Source organism: Oncorhynchus clarkii, chromosome 14 (assembly GCF_045791955.1).
Source record: "Oncorhynchus clarkii lewisi isolate Uvic-CL-2024 chromosome 14, UVic_Ocla_1.0, whole genome shotgun sequence".
NCBI classification, from domain to species: Eukaryota; Metazoa; Chordata; class Actinopteri; order Salmoniformes; family Salmonidae; genus Oncorhynchus; species Oncorhynchus clarkii.
This window is the reverse complement of record NC_092160.1, coordinates 22,663,506-22,678,491: the sequence shown is the minus strand read 5'-3', so window position 1 is coordinate 22,678,491 and position 14,986 is coordinate 22,663,506. Positions and strand designations below refer to the sequence as shown.

Here is a 14,986-nt window from a genome sequence, read left to right as displayed (position 1 = left end):
TGCCTCTACATGGATGAGACAGTAGATAGAGAGCAGCAGTCTGCCTCTACACTGACGAGACAGTATATAGACAGCAGCAGTCTGCCTCTACACTGACAAGACAGTAGATAGACAGCAGCAGTCTGCCTCTACACTGACGAGACAGTAGATAGAGAGCAGCAGTCTGCCTCTACACTGACGAGACAGTAGATAGAGAGCAGCAGTCTGCCTCTACACTGACGAGACAGTAGATAGAGAGCAGCAGTCTGCCTCTACACTGACGAGACAGTAGATAGAGAGCAGCAGTCTGCCTCTACACTGACGAGACAGTAGATATAGAGCAGCAGTCTGCCTCTACACTGACGAGACAGTAGATATAGAGTAGTAGTCTGCCTCTACACTGACGAGACAGTAGATGTAGATTAGCAGTCTGCCTCTACACTGACGAGACAGTAGATATAGAGCAGCAGTCTGCCTCTACACTGACGAGACAGTAGATATAGAGCAGCAGTCTGCCTCTACACTGATGAGACAGTAGATATAGAGCAGCAGTCTGCCTCTACACTGACGAGATAGTAGATATAGAGTAGCAGTCTGCCTCTACACTGACGAGACAGTAGATATAGAGTAGCAGTCTGCCTCTACACTGACGAGACAGTAGATATAGAGCAGCAGTCTGCCTCTACACTGACGAGACAGTAGATATAGAGCAGCAGTCTGTCTGTCTGTCTGTCTGTCTGTCTGTCTGTCTGTCTGTCTGTCTGTCTGTCTGTCTGTCTGTCTGTCTGTCTGTCTGTCTGTCTGTCTGTCTGTCTGTCTGTCAGTGAGTGAGTGAGTGAGTGAGTGAGTGAGTGAGTGAGTGAGTGAGTGAGTGATCCAGATCAGCACTTTGGGGCAGTCAAGGTGTAGCTGTTACACTATCATAATTTCCTAACAAATTCTGTCACATCTAGATGTTCCCTAGAGAGGTCTGAGACATGAGCATAACTGCTGTGTGCCCAAAACCATTATACTGAAATTGACCACTGTGCTTCTAGCAGTCCGTATGTGTTTGTGTCAGACCTGAGTTCTAATACATGTGTATTTGATACTGTGTTATTTAAATACTTATTTTCTGTATATTTGAGTATATTCAAATAATGTGTCGCCAATCAACTACTTCTATTTAAAGAATTTTCAAATAATTTCCTATAAATAGCCTACTATTTGAAGGGATTTGTATGGTTGAAAAAATGGATGGATAAATGGGAGAATGACTGGTTTGTAAATAGGCAGATAGTTATAAATTGATGGATGGATAGATGGATGTTTGAACAGGTTAATGGATATATGGATTTGTGGTAAAATACAGGTGTTGTGATTGTGACAGACAGTGAAGCTCCTGCAGTCTCTCAGGTCTACTGTTCTGTTCGACACACATACACGCGTACACACACACACACACACACACACACACACACACACACACACACACACACACACACACACACACACACACACACACACACACACACACACACACACACGCACTGCAGCATCGAAATACATTGACCTTCACAGCCACTATAAATAAACTCCCTGTCAATAAGAGAGCGGTAATATTCCTCTATATTAAGGTCTGAGAGTCACAGATTGGTCCTGGTGACCACAGAGATAATGTCCAGTAGAACAATAGAAGATTGGTCCTGGTCACAACAGAGATTATGTCCAGTAGAACATTAGAAGATTTTTCCTGGTCACCACAGAGTTGATGTCCAGTAGAACAATAGAATATTGGCCCTGGTGACAACAGAGATTAAATCCAGTAGAACATTAGAAGATTGGCCCTGGTGACAACAGAGATGATGTCCATTGACAAAAGGATATGATATGGTTAACCTGTGTCATGAACCCATTTTACAACACAAGGTGATGCATTTGTGTTAAGAGCTCAGTTCCAGGTATCATCATTAGCATGTGGATTATTCTGTAGGGAAAAGTGTTGCTGGATCACAATAACTGAATATTCACAGTATTGTTAATATGCATCAACACACTCAGAGGTACTTCCAGTTCAGTATGAGTTGTTAATTCTTCAGAGGTATATATATTCCTGGTGTCATTAGCATGTTAATATATCTGCAGGAGATTGTACTGTACTGTTCTGAATATTCAAACGGCTCATAGTTTCACGTTTCAACTTCATGCGCTGAAAAATAAAAGACCATGACATGTTTGTGTGTGTTTGTGTGTGTGTGTGCGTGTACATTATCCTAACTGTGAATTTAAAGTCACCGTCAAGAACAATATGTGCTGTTCAGTTCGTTACAGTACTCAAAACTTGTTTACATTCATTACAACTCTCTTCCATTGGCAGTTGTGTTGTGACTCCGTTGCTATTCATAACTGCTAACCACCTGTCCATGACATTTTACCACAGAGAACACTTAGCGCATTTAAATTGAATCTGACCTGTCAGTCTGTTTTGGTAAAGAGTGATATCAGAGGTCTATAACACATACCTCCCTTACAAAAAAAAACGACCAAGAAATAAATGTATATTTCCCCCCAAATTTGACATTCTTTTCACACATTTATTTTTGACCCCTTCCAGCAATATCTGGTCTCCCAACCAGGGACTGACCAAGACCAACCCTGCTTAGCTTCAAAGGGAAACCAGCAATTGAATGCAGAGTGCTACATTGCTGGAATTAATATGCTGGCTGGAATGAATGTGCCGACTGGAAAAAAGCAAGAGGATGCAAAGGCCAGGGTAACATAACCAATAGGAGAAATTGCAGTAAGGAGGGAGGTGTTTTATTCAATTGCATATTTAATTACATTTTTTTCATTGAAAGCAATTCATTTGCTTTCAAATGTAAACATTATTTCCATGCAATGTTTTGTTTTGCGATCAATACTTTGGGGTTTGTGTTTTGCTTTCAATATCATAATTTTTGTTTGCAATTCACTTTTATAATGGTGTTTTTGGATTGCTGCATGGATTGCTGCGTTTTTGTTTTTGGATTTCTGCACTTATAATGTTAAGAAATAGCCTAATAGTTTATCAACATTTTAAGCTAAATGTTCTGATCTGTTGCGTCAGCCACATTGCGTAAAAAAGTATTTTTGATGCTAGTGGTTCTATTAATTTGGGATCTATTGCATCCCACAACTGTCCCGGACTATGTTTGGAATATTTATTTCTCGCACAGAATAGAATAGGTAGACTTTTGTACTATAGGGGATAGTAGATTGACATAGGCTAGTGCTTTTGCTGTTCATTACGCCTACTCATCTTGTTGGCTGACAAAAGTAAATGTGGACAGTTCTTCCAATATCTTCAATATGCACCTCGGAATTGGATAAGGACGTGCGGAGCTGCGTCCCCGATGTGTCTGTCTTCACTTGTAGCCTGTGAGAAAGATGCGATCACGTGATGGGAGAAGGCCACAAAGACCACAAAAGGCATGGATTCTTTTAGGGTGCATTACGGCCACAAAGGGGATGCCGCCGTGATATTCGAGGCATTATCAAGTGCTTGTCAAATTGTGAATGAGAGCCTGCACAAAAAAACTAAGCAAATGCCTTTCAAGCAACTTTTTTCAAATCATTAGAGTCACATCACGCAGCCTGACAATGTAAAAAAATCCAAACATATAGCCCAACGTTTGTAGAACGTCTACATTTACATTAATAACTCTAAATTAAGCCTATAGGAGTACCTATTTCTTTGTTAACCGCTCAACACAGAATAGCTGCATGTGCACTCACTCCCTCAAATCATTGAGAAAATATTTAGATTTTATTCAGCTTTGTTCAATTGTATTCTTCATACTATAAAATAATGCCACGCAATTCTAAGCAAATTTTGTCTGCAAAATGAACTAGTTTAGTGTTATATAAATAATCTAATATCAAGCATGCACCTGCATACAACCACCCCGGACCTACACACATGCAGCAGCAACAGCAAGACTACAATCAACCTCAGTTCCAAGACATGGCAGGGAACGCCTTGCCCTGGCCATGACGATGCCCCCACCCGCTGCAGGAGAGGGGGAGCCAACTTACTGACAAAAAAAAATAAATATATATATATATATATAAACATTTTTACCCCATACCAATGAACCTCCTCGCACCCGGATCATCAACAGGTTTTGCACAACTGACAACAGATCTATCTGCGGTTGGATGTTTCTGTATAAGACGAATTCACCTCATCCGTCCTTTTCCAGAAACAAGAGGGGGAGGAAGCAGAAAGGAAGCAGAACAAAGAACAAAGAACAAAGGACTGGTGAAATTAAAGACCCTTCAAAAGGTCTCGCACATCTGGTGGCACCCTCAAATTAAAATAATGACTGACTTGTTTTGCGACATAATGACTGACTTATTTTGCGACATAATGACTGACTTATTTTGCGACATAATGACTGACATATTTTGAAAATAATGACTGACTTATTTTGCGACATAATGACTGACTTATTTTGTGACAAATGCAGCATCTGTGGCAGACACAACCCGAAGAAGCCATATCAAACATACCTAATGCATATTTTCAGGACAGTAGCATAGAACGCTATCTCTTAGTTATGGTAGATAGGTGTCCAAATGGTTAGAAGCAATACCAACAGCAAAAGAGAATGCTAGGTCAGTCATTAAGTGGCTACAAACCAAACTAATACCCAGGTATGGCATCCCAAGACAAATCAAATTTGACATATGGCTCACATTTCAGTAACAAACACCTGAGACAGGTGGAAGAAAGATTTGGCATAACCCACAGATTTGGATCTGTGTACAGGCCCCAATCCCAAAATCTGGTGGAACGTCAAACCAAAAGCAAAAGCTAAGATAGCTAAAGTATGTGCCTCATGGGATAATGACTGGTAGAGTCATGCATGGTCCACCAAGGGAGGGAGCTCATATGCCCACCCTTGATGTACAACAAATTGTAATGTCTGATTATGTGAAAAAACTGACGGTTCTCTGTGCAGCACTCTCTACCCAGGTTCACAAGGTCCAGGAGGGGGAGCTGCCGGGGGACACGCCACCACTGAAGGTAAAGGTTGGTGACTGGGTGAGGGTTAAAGTCCACAAGAGAAAGTGGCTGGAACCCAGGTGGACTGGACCGTACGAAGTGAAGGAGGTTACTTCACACTCAGTCCAGGTCAAAGGTAAATCAGGCGCACCTTGGCACCACCTTACACATTGCACCCCAGCCCCAACTCCTTCCAGAACACTGACTGAAGTCTGAGCTGATTTGAACAGCCTAAATTCGATACCAAATGAAGACACTCCTGATTCAGGTGATGGAGTATCAAACTCCACCTCCCCTGAAAAAGGAACCTCGCCCAGTTAAAGGGATATTTCTCGCTCCCTGGGCAAGGCTAGGAATATCTGAACCACTGTTTGTGATATTCCTACTGATATTTGGAGTAACCCTAGGCACTCTCACATGGTTAATAGAACAACAAACACATACTAAAGCATCAACCCCTCTCACCCCAACCCCTATCCCTGATAACATTCCTAGCACCACTCCCTTCAATCTCACACGCACCAAACGTAGCACTCTCCTATAGTTTTCGCGTCTTAATAGACGAGAAGAGGGGGACTCAAAAATTTGGTTCCTACCAAATTGTTTGGTTGCTTCATATTTTATTTCTATTGTTCACGTCTAATAAGATGTGAAGAGGGGGATTTGTTATATAAATAATCTAATATCAAGCATTACTAGCAGGCCAATGCTCTGGTTAAACCGGATGTCCTCAGATAACTCTGGGCCCAGTGTCCTCAGTCAAGTTTAGAGCCTACATGATTATCCGAAGGACACACAGCTGCCATCACGCAAATATACTCCCCTGTAAACTACAAAGAACATCCTGCAACACTAACGAGCTTAGAGTGCCAAACTATCTCACTGACATTGACCCTTGCATGCACTCCTGCAAAGACAGGAAACACCTGAGCCTAAAGCAGACATTGCCAGTCCCTATATCCACGCTTCCTTGACACACAAACATCTCATGAGCACTGTACACTCACACTCCACCCCCCCCCCCCCCTACTGGTCGGGTGCCAAGAGCAGGGGACTCTGCTAGAGCAGGCCCGCCTCCAACTCTTCAGGACCAGTCAGAAGACCAACACGACGAGACTCCACCTACATTATTCTGTGTATACATTCTGCTGTAAACTCTGGCTAAGGACCCTTTTCTGAGCTGACTCCTTCTGAGCCAAATGAATAGGGTCCGTGCACGTTAAACTGCAGGACAAGATATCTTTTGACTCAATAAACTGCCCTTTTGCTATACTTGATTACACTCTGTCCAGCGTCCATGATTTGGTCTCACTCTCCTGTATTACAACACCAACAGTAGTTAATCAACAGCCATTTGACATAGGCAGATCAGGATCTAACATAGCGACAACTCAGAGTATGCTAATCTGTTCTTCTGAAATAGACTACTTCTTTAGACCTGTCTAAAATAAATAATGGATTTATTTTGATGGTGTAGGCTATATTACATGGATTTATTAGAGTTTTTAAAATGTAGATGTCCCAAAGGTCTGCATCAGTGGCTTGTGGAAGCCAGGAGATGCTAAAAGTCTTTATGTTAATTAACGGTCAATTACTGTGAGACTGACAGTAATTTGCTTGACAATCACCAGCTGATTACATTTTGTGACCACCACAGCCCTAACTATTACACTGTTAAAGGTGGTTAAAGCAGCAATCCTTAATTGAAATATTAAGTGTCCTCCCGCGCCCTTTTCGGTAAAAAGTTGAGGTATGGTGCTGGAGAGATATGTAACCACTCTCAAATCCATAGACTACACTATGGATGCAAGGACTGACCATCCATGACATCAAAATTATAGTTTTAATTATGGTTTTAGGCTATACAGTGTTTGTTTACAATTACTTAGTTCACGAACATTGGAGTAAATGTGGAATGTTCTTACATGTGAAACTGCATATTTGATTTTCACATGTGGATTTTTACATGTGTTTGTTTTTCACATGTGATCTTGCAATGTAAATTCAACATGTGAAAACAGCTATTTTACATATATATATATATTTTTACCTCGCACCTATCTTTACAGCAGAAGAATCTTTAGAGAGATGATCTGCTGTCAAACAAACACCTTACACACCTCTGAGTCACCTCTGAGTCAATCCACCGTCAAACACACACACACACACACACACACAGTATACATGTAACACATGACCACATGACCTACTGTAACACATGACCTGAACAGGAAATATATTAAAATTTTCCTCACAGAACACATAAAGTGCCTTCAGAAAGTATTAACACCCCTTGACTTTTTCCACATTTACAGCCTGAATTAAAAATTAATCATATTGAGATTTTGTGTCACTGGCCTACACACAATAGTGGAATTATTTTTGTAGATATTTTTAAGAAATGAATTTAAAAAATGAAAAGAGGAAATGTCTTGTTTCATTTAAGTATTTTTGGTCAGCCTAAATAAGTTCAGGAGTAAAAATGTGCTTAACAAGTAACATAATAAGTTGTATAAGTGTTAAGCATGATTTTTGAATGACTACCTCATCTCTGTACCCCACACATACAATTATCTGTAATGTCCCACAGCCGAGCAGTGAATTTAAAACATATTTTTTCCAATGCAAAGCGTTATGTTTGGGGCAAATCCAACATATCACTGAGTACCACTCTCCATATTTTCAAGTATGGTGGTGGCTGCATCAGGTTATTTGTATGCTTGTCAAGGTCTAGGGAGTTTTTAAAAAAAGCAATGGAATAGAGCTAAGTACAGGCCAAATCCTAGAGGAAAACCTGGTGCATTCTGCTTTCCAACAGACATTGGGAGAGAAATTCACTTTTCAGCAGGACAATAACCTAAAACACAAGGCCAAATATACACTGGAGTTGCTTACCAAGATGACATTGAATGTTCCTGTAATTGTCTACAGTTGGAACTGAAATCAGCTTGAAAATATATGACAAGACTTGAAAATTGCTGTCTAGCAATGATCAACAACCAACTTGATAGAGCTTGAAGAATTTATCAAATAATAATGTGCAAATATTGTACAATCCAGCTGTGCAAAGCTCTTAGAAACTTACCCAGAAAGACTAACATCTGTCATCGCTGCCAAAGGTGATTCTAACATGTATTGACACAGGGGTGTGAATACTTAAGTAAATTCGATATCTGTATTTAATTTTTAATACATTTGCAAAAATGTCTAAAAACATGTTTTCACTTTTCCATTATGGGGTATTGTGTGTAGATGGGTGAGAGAAAAAACATATTCAATCCACTTTGAATTCAGGCTGTAACACAACAACATGTGGAATAAGTCAAGGGGTATTAATACTTTCTGAAGGCTCTGTACACACTTTCACAGGCAAACTGCATGAAGAGTTTATAATGAATGTGTTCCACTAGTTTGTAATCTATCTCCTGCACTAGGATCTGCAAAGGAAGATCAACCATCTCCAGCCTGTGATCCATGGTGACTGTTTCAGTGTTGCTATGAGACAGAGATTAGGCAGTTAATTACATACCAAATCTGCTTTTTTACACACTAACACCCTCAGAGATTTGTACCCAGATCAAATTTACCCGTTTGGCCCTAAAATGACAGCAGCGCCACACATGAGCACCCTCCATTAAAGAGGAAAACATGTGTGAGGTAATTAATGCAGCGGTTGTTGGATAGGAAGTAATGAACAAAATACAGAGAACAAATCTTGCCAGGTTTCATTAGTTAATAGCCTTTAATTTAATTCATTAATACCCTTGTATAATCTGAGTCGATATTCATGTAATAATAAGGAATTCCCCTTGACCACGCTGTCACAACTTCCGCCGAAGTTCGGCAGTTTTCTATTCACCACCGATCCTTGTTTCATTTTCGATTTGTTTTGTCTTCATTATACACACCTGGTTTATTGTTTTTGAGTAAAGTAACGGTTATTACTCATCTCTGTGTCCTGAACTGACTCCGCCTTACCCGCATCACCTAGACATATGACAGAAACACGCACCCGAACCAATGGAGTCAGCAGGTGCACACAGCCCTCCACTACCTGTGGAGGAGCGCGTCCAGCAGCATGTGAATATGTTGCAAAGTCTCGGCACAGCCATGGATCGCATGTTGCAAACCATGGAGTGATGGGAGAGATGCGGTTTTCCAGCAACACCATCATCATCACCCCAGCTCCCACAACAACCCACACCGATGTCCACCCTTCCTTCACCTGGACCCAGTGGGATTCGGCTCACGCTCCCGACGGAATATGATGGGACAGCAGCTGGGTGCCAGGGGTTCCTACTTCAGCTGGATCTCTACCTGGCGACCGTTCACCCGGCTCCTTCGGGACGCGAGAGTGTAAACGCCCTCATCTCCTGTCTATCTGGGAAAGCACTTGAATGGGCCAACGCCGTCTAGGGAAGGGAAGGAGCGACGTTGGATAACTATGAGGATTTCAGGTGTCCCTGCAGGCTAGCTGCTGAAGAACGTCCTTGTGTAGACTACACCTGTAGTGGTCGATCAGGGCCCGCTCATTCCATGCCGCGCCGGGTGGTTTTCGATCATCCACCTGAAGGGAGAGCGGCAGGAGAACGCTTGTTTCATCTCAGACGGGATGATGAGCGCACAAGACTTTGCACTGGACTTTCGAACTCTGGCCGCCAGCGCGGGATGGAATGAGCAGGCCCTGATCGACCACTACAGGTGTAGTCTACGCGAGGACGTTCGTCAGGAGCTAGCCTGCAGGGACACCACCCTTACATTTGACCAGCTGGTGGACCTTTCCATCCCGCTGGATAACCTGTTGGCCTCCCATGGACGTCCGGATCGGGGTCCATCAGTTCCATCCCCCAGCACCTCCGATCCAACACCTATGGAGCTAGGAGGTGCTGCTCTGAGGGGAGGGGGACAGGGGGGGGCATTCCCTGCCCCACCAGTGGCCACAGAGGGCACACTGCTGGTCGGTGCTGGGGAGGTTCCCCAGGGAGTCGAGGTAGCAGGCAGGGCACTGGTTGGATCTGGTGGATCATCCCAGGTGAGTAGGCACCCGACTCACCCAGAGCTAACTGTTGCTCACATGTTTGTGTTCATAGAATTTCCATAGAGTTTTCCCCGCATTCCCAGCATAAGGCGCTAGTAGATTCAGGTGCAGCTGGGAACTTTAATGATCGTTCGTTTGCACATAGTTTAGGGATCCCTATTGTTCCTGTTGATATGCCCTTCCCTGTGCACGCCTTAGATAGTCGACCATTAGGGTCAGGGCCACCGCTCCCCTATGCATGATAACGCAGGAGGGTCATGAAGAGAGAATTAAACTCTTATTGATTCTCCTGCGTTGCCCGTGGTGCTGGGCCTGCCCTGGTTGGCCTATCATGACTCCACTATTTTGTAGCAACAGAGGGCTCTCAAGGGATGGTCACGTAAGTGCTCGGTGAAGGTGTGTAGGTGTTTCCATAGGTGCAACTACGGTGGAAAGTAAAAACCAGGTCTCCACCGAGCACATTCCCTCTGAATATGCTGATTTGGCTCTCGCCTTCTGTAAAAAGAAGGCGACTCAATTACCACCCCATCGACGGGGGGATTGTGCGATAAATATCCTGGTAGACGCAGTCACGTGTGTCCTCTGTCACAGGAGCAGACGGCGGCTATGGAAACATATGTCTCCGAATCTCTGGGACAGGGATACATTCAGCCTTCCACTTCACCTGCCTCCTCGAGTTTCTTTATTGTGAAGAAGAAGGATGAAGGTTTATGCCCGTGTATTGACTATCGAGGTATCAATCAGATCACTGTGAGGTACAGTTACCCGCAACCTCTCATAGCCAGTGTGATTGAGTCAATGCACGGGGCACGCTTCTTTACAAAATTGGGTCGCAGGAGCGCTTACAATCTGGTGCGTATCCGGGAGGAAGATCAGTGGAAGACAACTGGACACTGGGGGGGGGGGGGGGGGGGGGGGGGAGTGGGCTCCTCTGGGCACTATGAGTACCTCGCCATGCCGTACGGGTTGATGAATGCTCCAGCAGTCTTCCAATCCTTTGTAGACAAGATTTTCAGGGACCTGCATGGGCAGGGTGTAGTGGTGTATATTGATGACATTTTGATATACTCCTCTACATGCGCCGAGCAGGGTGCTTGGTCGACTGTTGGAGCATGACCTGTACGTCAAGGCTGAGAAATGTCTGTTCTTTCAACAGTCCATCTCTTTCCTAGGGTACTGCCTTTCCGAGTCAGGGGTGGAGATGGAAAGTGACTGCATTTAAGCCGTGCGTAATTGGCCGACTCCAACCACAGTAAAGGAGGTGCAGCGGTTCTTAGGGTTTGCCAACTACTACCGGAGGTTTATCCGGGGCTTTGGTCAAGTAGCCGCTCCCATTACCTCATTGCTGAAGGGGGGACCGGTGAGACTGCAGTGGTCAGCTGGGGCAGACAGGGCTTTTGGTCACCCGAAGGCTCTATTTACCTCAGCTCCTGTGCTGGCTCATCCTGATCCCTCCTTGGAATTTATAGTGGAGGTGGATGCGTCCGAGGCTGGCATAGGAGCTGTGCTGTCTCAGCGCTCGGGTACGCCACCAAAACTCTGCCCTGTGCTTTCTTTTCGAAGAAGCTCAGCTTGGTGGAGCGTAACTATGATGTGGAGGACCGGGAGCTGTAGGCTGTCGTCAAGGCTCTGAAGGCGTGGAGGCATTGGCTTGAGGGGGCTAAACACCCTTTTCTCATTTGGACTGACCACCCCAATCTGGAGTACATCCGGGCGGCGAGGAGAATGAACCCTCGCCAGGCCAGGTGGGCCGTGTTTTTCACCCGTTTTGTTTTCACCCTATCATACAGACCAGGTTCCCAGAACGCTAAGGCAGACGCACTTTCCCGGATGTATGATACAGAGGAGCGGTCTACCACGATCCTGGTCATTGTGGATCGGTTTTCTGCCATCTCCTGCCGTCTCCTTCCTTTGCTCGGTCTCCCTATGGCCCTACAGACTGCGGAGTCCCTGTTCACACACGTCTTCCAGCACTACGGGGAGCCTGAGGATATAGTTTCTGATCGGGGTCCCCAGTTCATGTCCAGGGTATGGAGGGCTTTCAAGGAACGTCTGGGGGTCTCGGTCAGCCTGACCTCGGGTTTTCACCCCGAGAGTAACGGCAGGTGGAGAGAGTTAACCAGCATGTGGTTAGGTTTCTGAAGTCCTATTGCCAGGACCGGCCGTGGGAGTGGGCGGCTTTCATCTCCTGGGCAGAGATGGCCCAATACTCACTCCGCCACACCTCCACTAACCTATCTGCTTTCCAATAGGTACTAGGTTATCAGCCAGTTCTGGCACCGTGGCATCAGAGCCAGATCGAGGCACCCGCAGTGGATGAATGGTTTCGGCGCTCGGAGGAGACATGGGAAGCTGCCCATGTGCACCTGCAACAGGCCATCAGGCGGCAGAAGGCGAGCGCCGACTGCCACCGCAGTGAGGCCCCGGTGTTCACAACGGGGGACCGGGTCTGGCTCTCGACCCTAAACCTGCCCCTCCGCCTGCCCTGCCGGAAGCTTGGTCTGCGGTTTGTGGGGCCATTCAAAGTCCTGAGGATACTGAACGAGTTTTGTTATAGATTACAGCTCCCGCTGATTACCGTATTAACCCCTCATTCCATGTGTCTCTCCTCAGGCCGGTGGTGGCTGGTCCGCTCCAGGAATTTGAGGTGCGGGAGGTTCCTCCGCCCCCTCTGGACATCGAGGGGGCCCCGGCGTATGCTGTTCGAGCCATCATGGACTCAAGGCACCTGGCGAGGGGCCTTCAGTACCTCGTGGAGTGGGAGGGGTACGGTCCGGAGGAGAGATGCTGGGTGCCGGTGGAGGACATTCTGGACCCTTCGTTACTGCGGGACTTTCACCGTCTCCACCCTGATCGTCCTGCGCCTCGTCCTCCGGGTCGTCCCCGAGGCCGGTGTCGGCGCGCTGCTGGAGCCACGTGTCAAGGGGGGGGGGTTACTGTCACGACTTCCGCTGAAGTTGGTGCCTCTCCTTGTTCGGGAGGCGTTTGGTGGTCAACGTCACCGTTTTTCTAGTCACCACCGATCCTTGTTTCATTTTCGATTTGTTTTGTCTTCATTATACACAACTAGTTTCCATTCCAATATCATTGTTCCCTATTTAACCCTCTGGTTTCCCCCTTGGTTTTGTGCGTGTTTGTTATTGTCAAGTTGTCTCGTTTTGTGACCTGGATTATTTTGTCTCCTCTATGGAATATTGTTTTTGAGTAAAGTAACGGTTATTACTCATCTCTGTGTCCTGCGCCTGACTCCGTCTTACCCGCATCACCTAAACATATGACACACTCCCACAAATTGGGGGAAACCCCCCAAAAATCCCCAGTGTAAAAGAGCCAATTTCATTGTCAATTTTTTGTTGTACAGAAATAACAAAACTTGCTGAAAATTTGCTGTGTTGTTTAATGTAAAAAAATATTTAAAATCCTGACCTACGGTTTTGTCACGTTCTGACCTTGATTTCCGTTATTTTGTATTTATTTAGTATGGTCAGGGCGTGAGTTGGGTGGGCAGTCTATGTTTGTTTTTCTATGTTTTGGGGCTTTTCTATGTTTCGGCCTAGTATGGTTCTCAATCAGAGGCAGGTGTCATTGGTTGTCTCTGATTGAGAATCATACTTAGGTAGCCTGGGTTTCACTGTGTGTTTGTGGGTGATTGTTCCTGTCCCTGTGTTTGTTGTCACAGGATAGGCTGTATAGGTTTTTCACGTTCCGTTTGTTGTTTTGTAGATTTAAGTTATTTCATGTATCGTTCATTTTCCATTAAAGAAACATGAGTAACCACCACGCTGCTTTTTGGTCCGCTTCTCCTTCTACAGACGAACGTCGTTACAGGTTTGCAATGCTCCCATGTCTGGAAATAGAGTTTGTTTAGTACAGACCATTTGTAACTCCACTCACTGCTTGCAGCTGTATCGTCTGTTTGTGCTGTTGGTTTTGACTAGCTTAATGACTTGTTATGGTCGGTAGCTAGCTAGCACTCACTCACGTGGCTGCTAGCAGCGTCATGTAAAGGGCCATGAGGGAAGCCCTACAATATTATGTTTTCGAAGTAACGTTAGTGGGAACGCTCTGGAGCGGGCAATGTTGAAAAGTAATCTTTAGACATGTTGTACTTTTCTTAAAAGTAGTTTTGTAATTTAGGTTTTTGTAAATGTTGTTTTTGCTGTGAGCAGGTTGTTTTTCCCACAGGCGGGCTGGGCCGTGACGATCTATCTATTACCAACTGGCAGTGGTGTAAAGTACAGAAGCAAAAAAACTTTGAAGTACTGCTTAAGTAGTTTTTTGGGGCATCTTTACTTTACTATTTATATTTTTGGCAACTTTTACTTTTACTTCACTACAGTCCTAAAGACAATTATATACTTTTAACTCCATACATTTTCCCTGACACCCAAAAGTACTCGTTACATTTTGACAGGAAAATGGTCCAAGTCACACACTTATCAAGAGAACATCCCTGGTCATCCCTACTGCCTCTGATTTGAATGACTCACTAAACACAAATGCTTGTTTGTAAATTATGTCTGAGTGTGGAGAGTGCCCGTCAATTAAAAAAAACAAGTAAATTGTGCCGTCTGGTTTGCTTAAGAAAAGGAATTTGAAATTGAGTACTTTTTCCACAAATTCTCAAGATAGATGACCTCAATTTCGCACTGAACAGAATATTGGTAATCTGCTCACTATTTGACAAAGTTTAGTGTGTTGGTGTGTTGTATACATACATTAGATACTGGACCACAGTACTCTAAGTGAGATAAAGGGTGAGTCGACAGTTACCTGTTTCTGGCAGTGATACTGAGCACTCACCGAGCTGGACTACCAGAGGAAAGAGGGGTGAGTGGCCGGGACCTGAACCTGACCGGAGCACCCACTCTGGGACTGTGCTAAGTAGAGAGCCTAGGTGTAGCCTAGCATTGATCCTAGCACTCAGGCCAGGGTTTATTACA

General features: G+C 44.7%; 1 protein-coding gene across 1 annotated transcript in view; it reads right to left on the bottom strand.

Moving 5' to 3' along the window:
- LOC139366026 (ecto-NOX disulfide-thiol exchanger 2-like) overlaps window positions 1–14,986 on the bottom strand; it is a 156,007-nt gene that overhangs the window by 47,444 nt on the left and 93,577 nt on the right. The window lies entirely within an intron of this gene.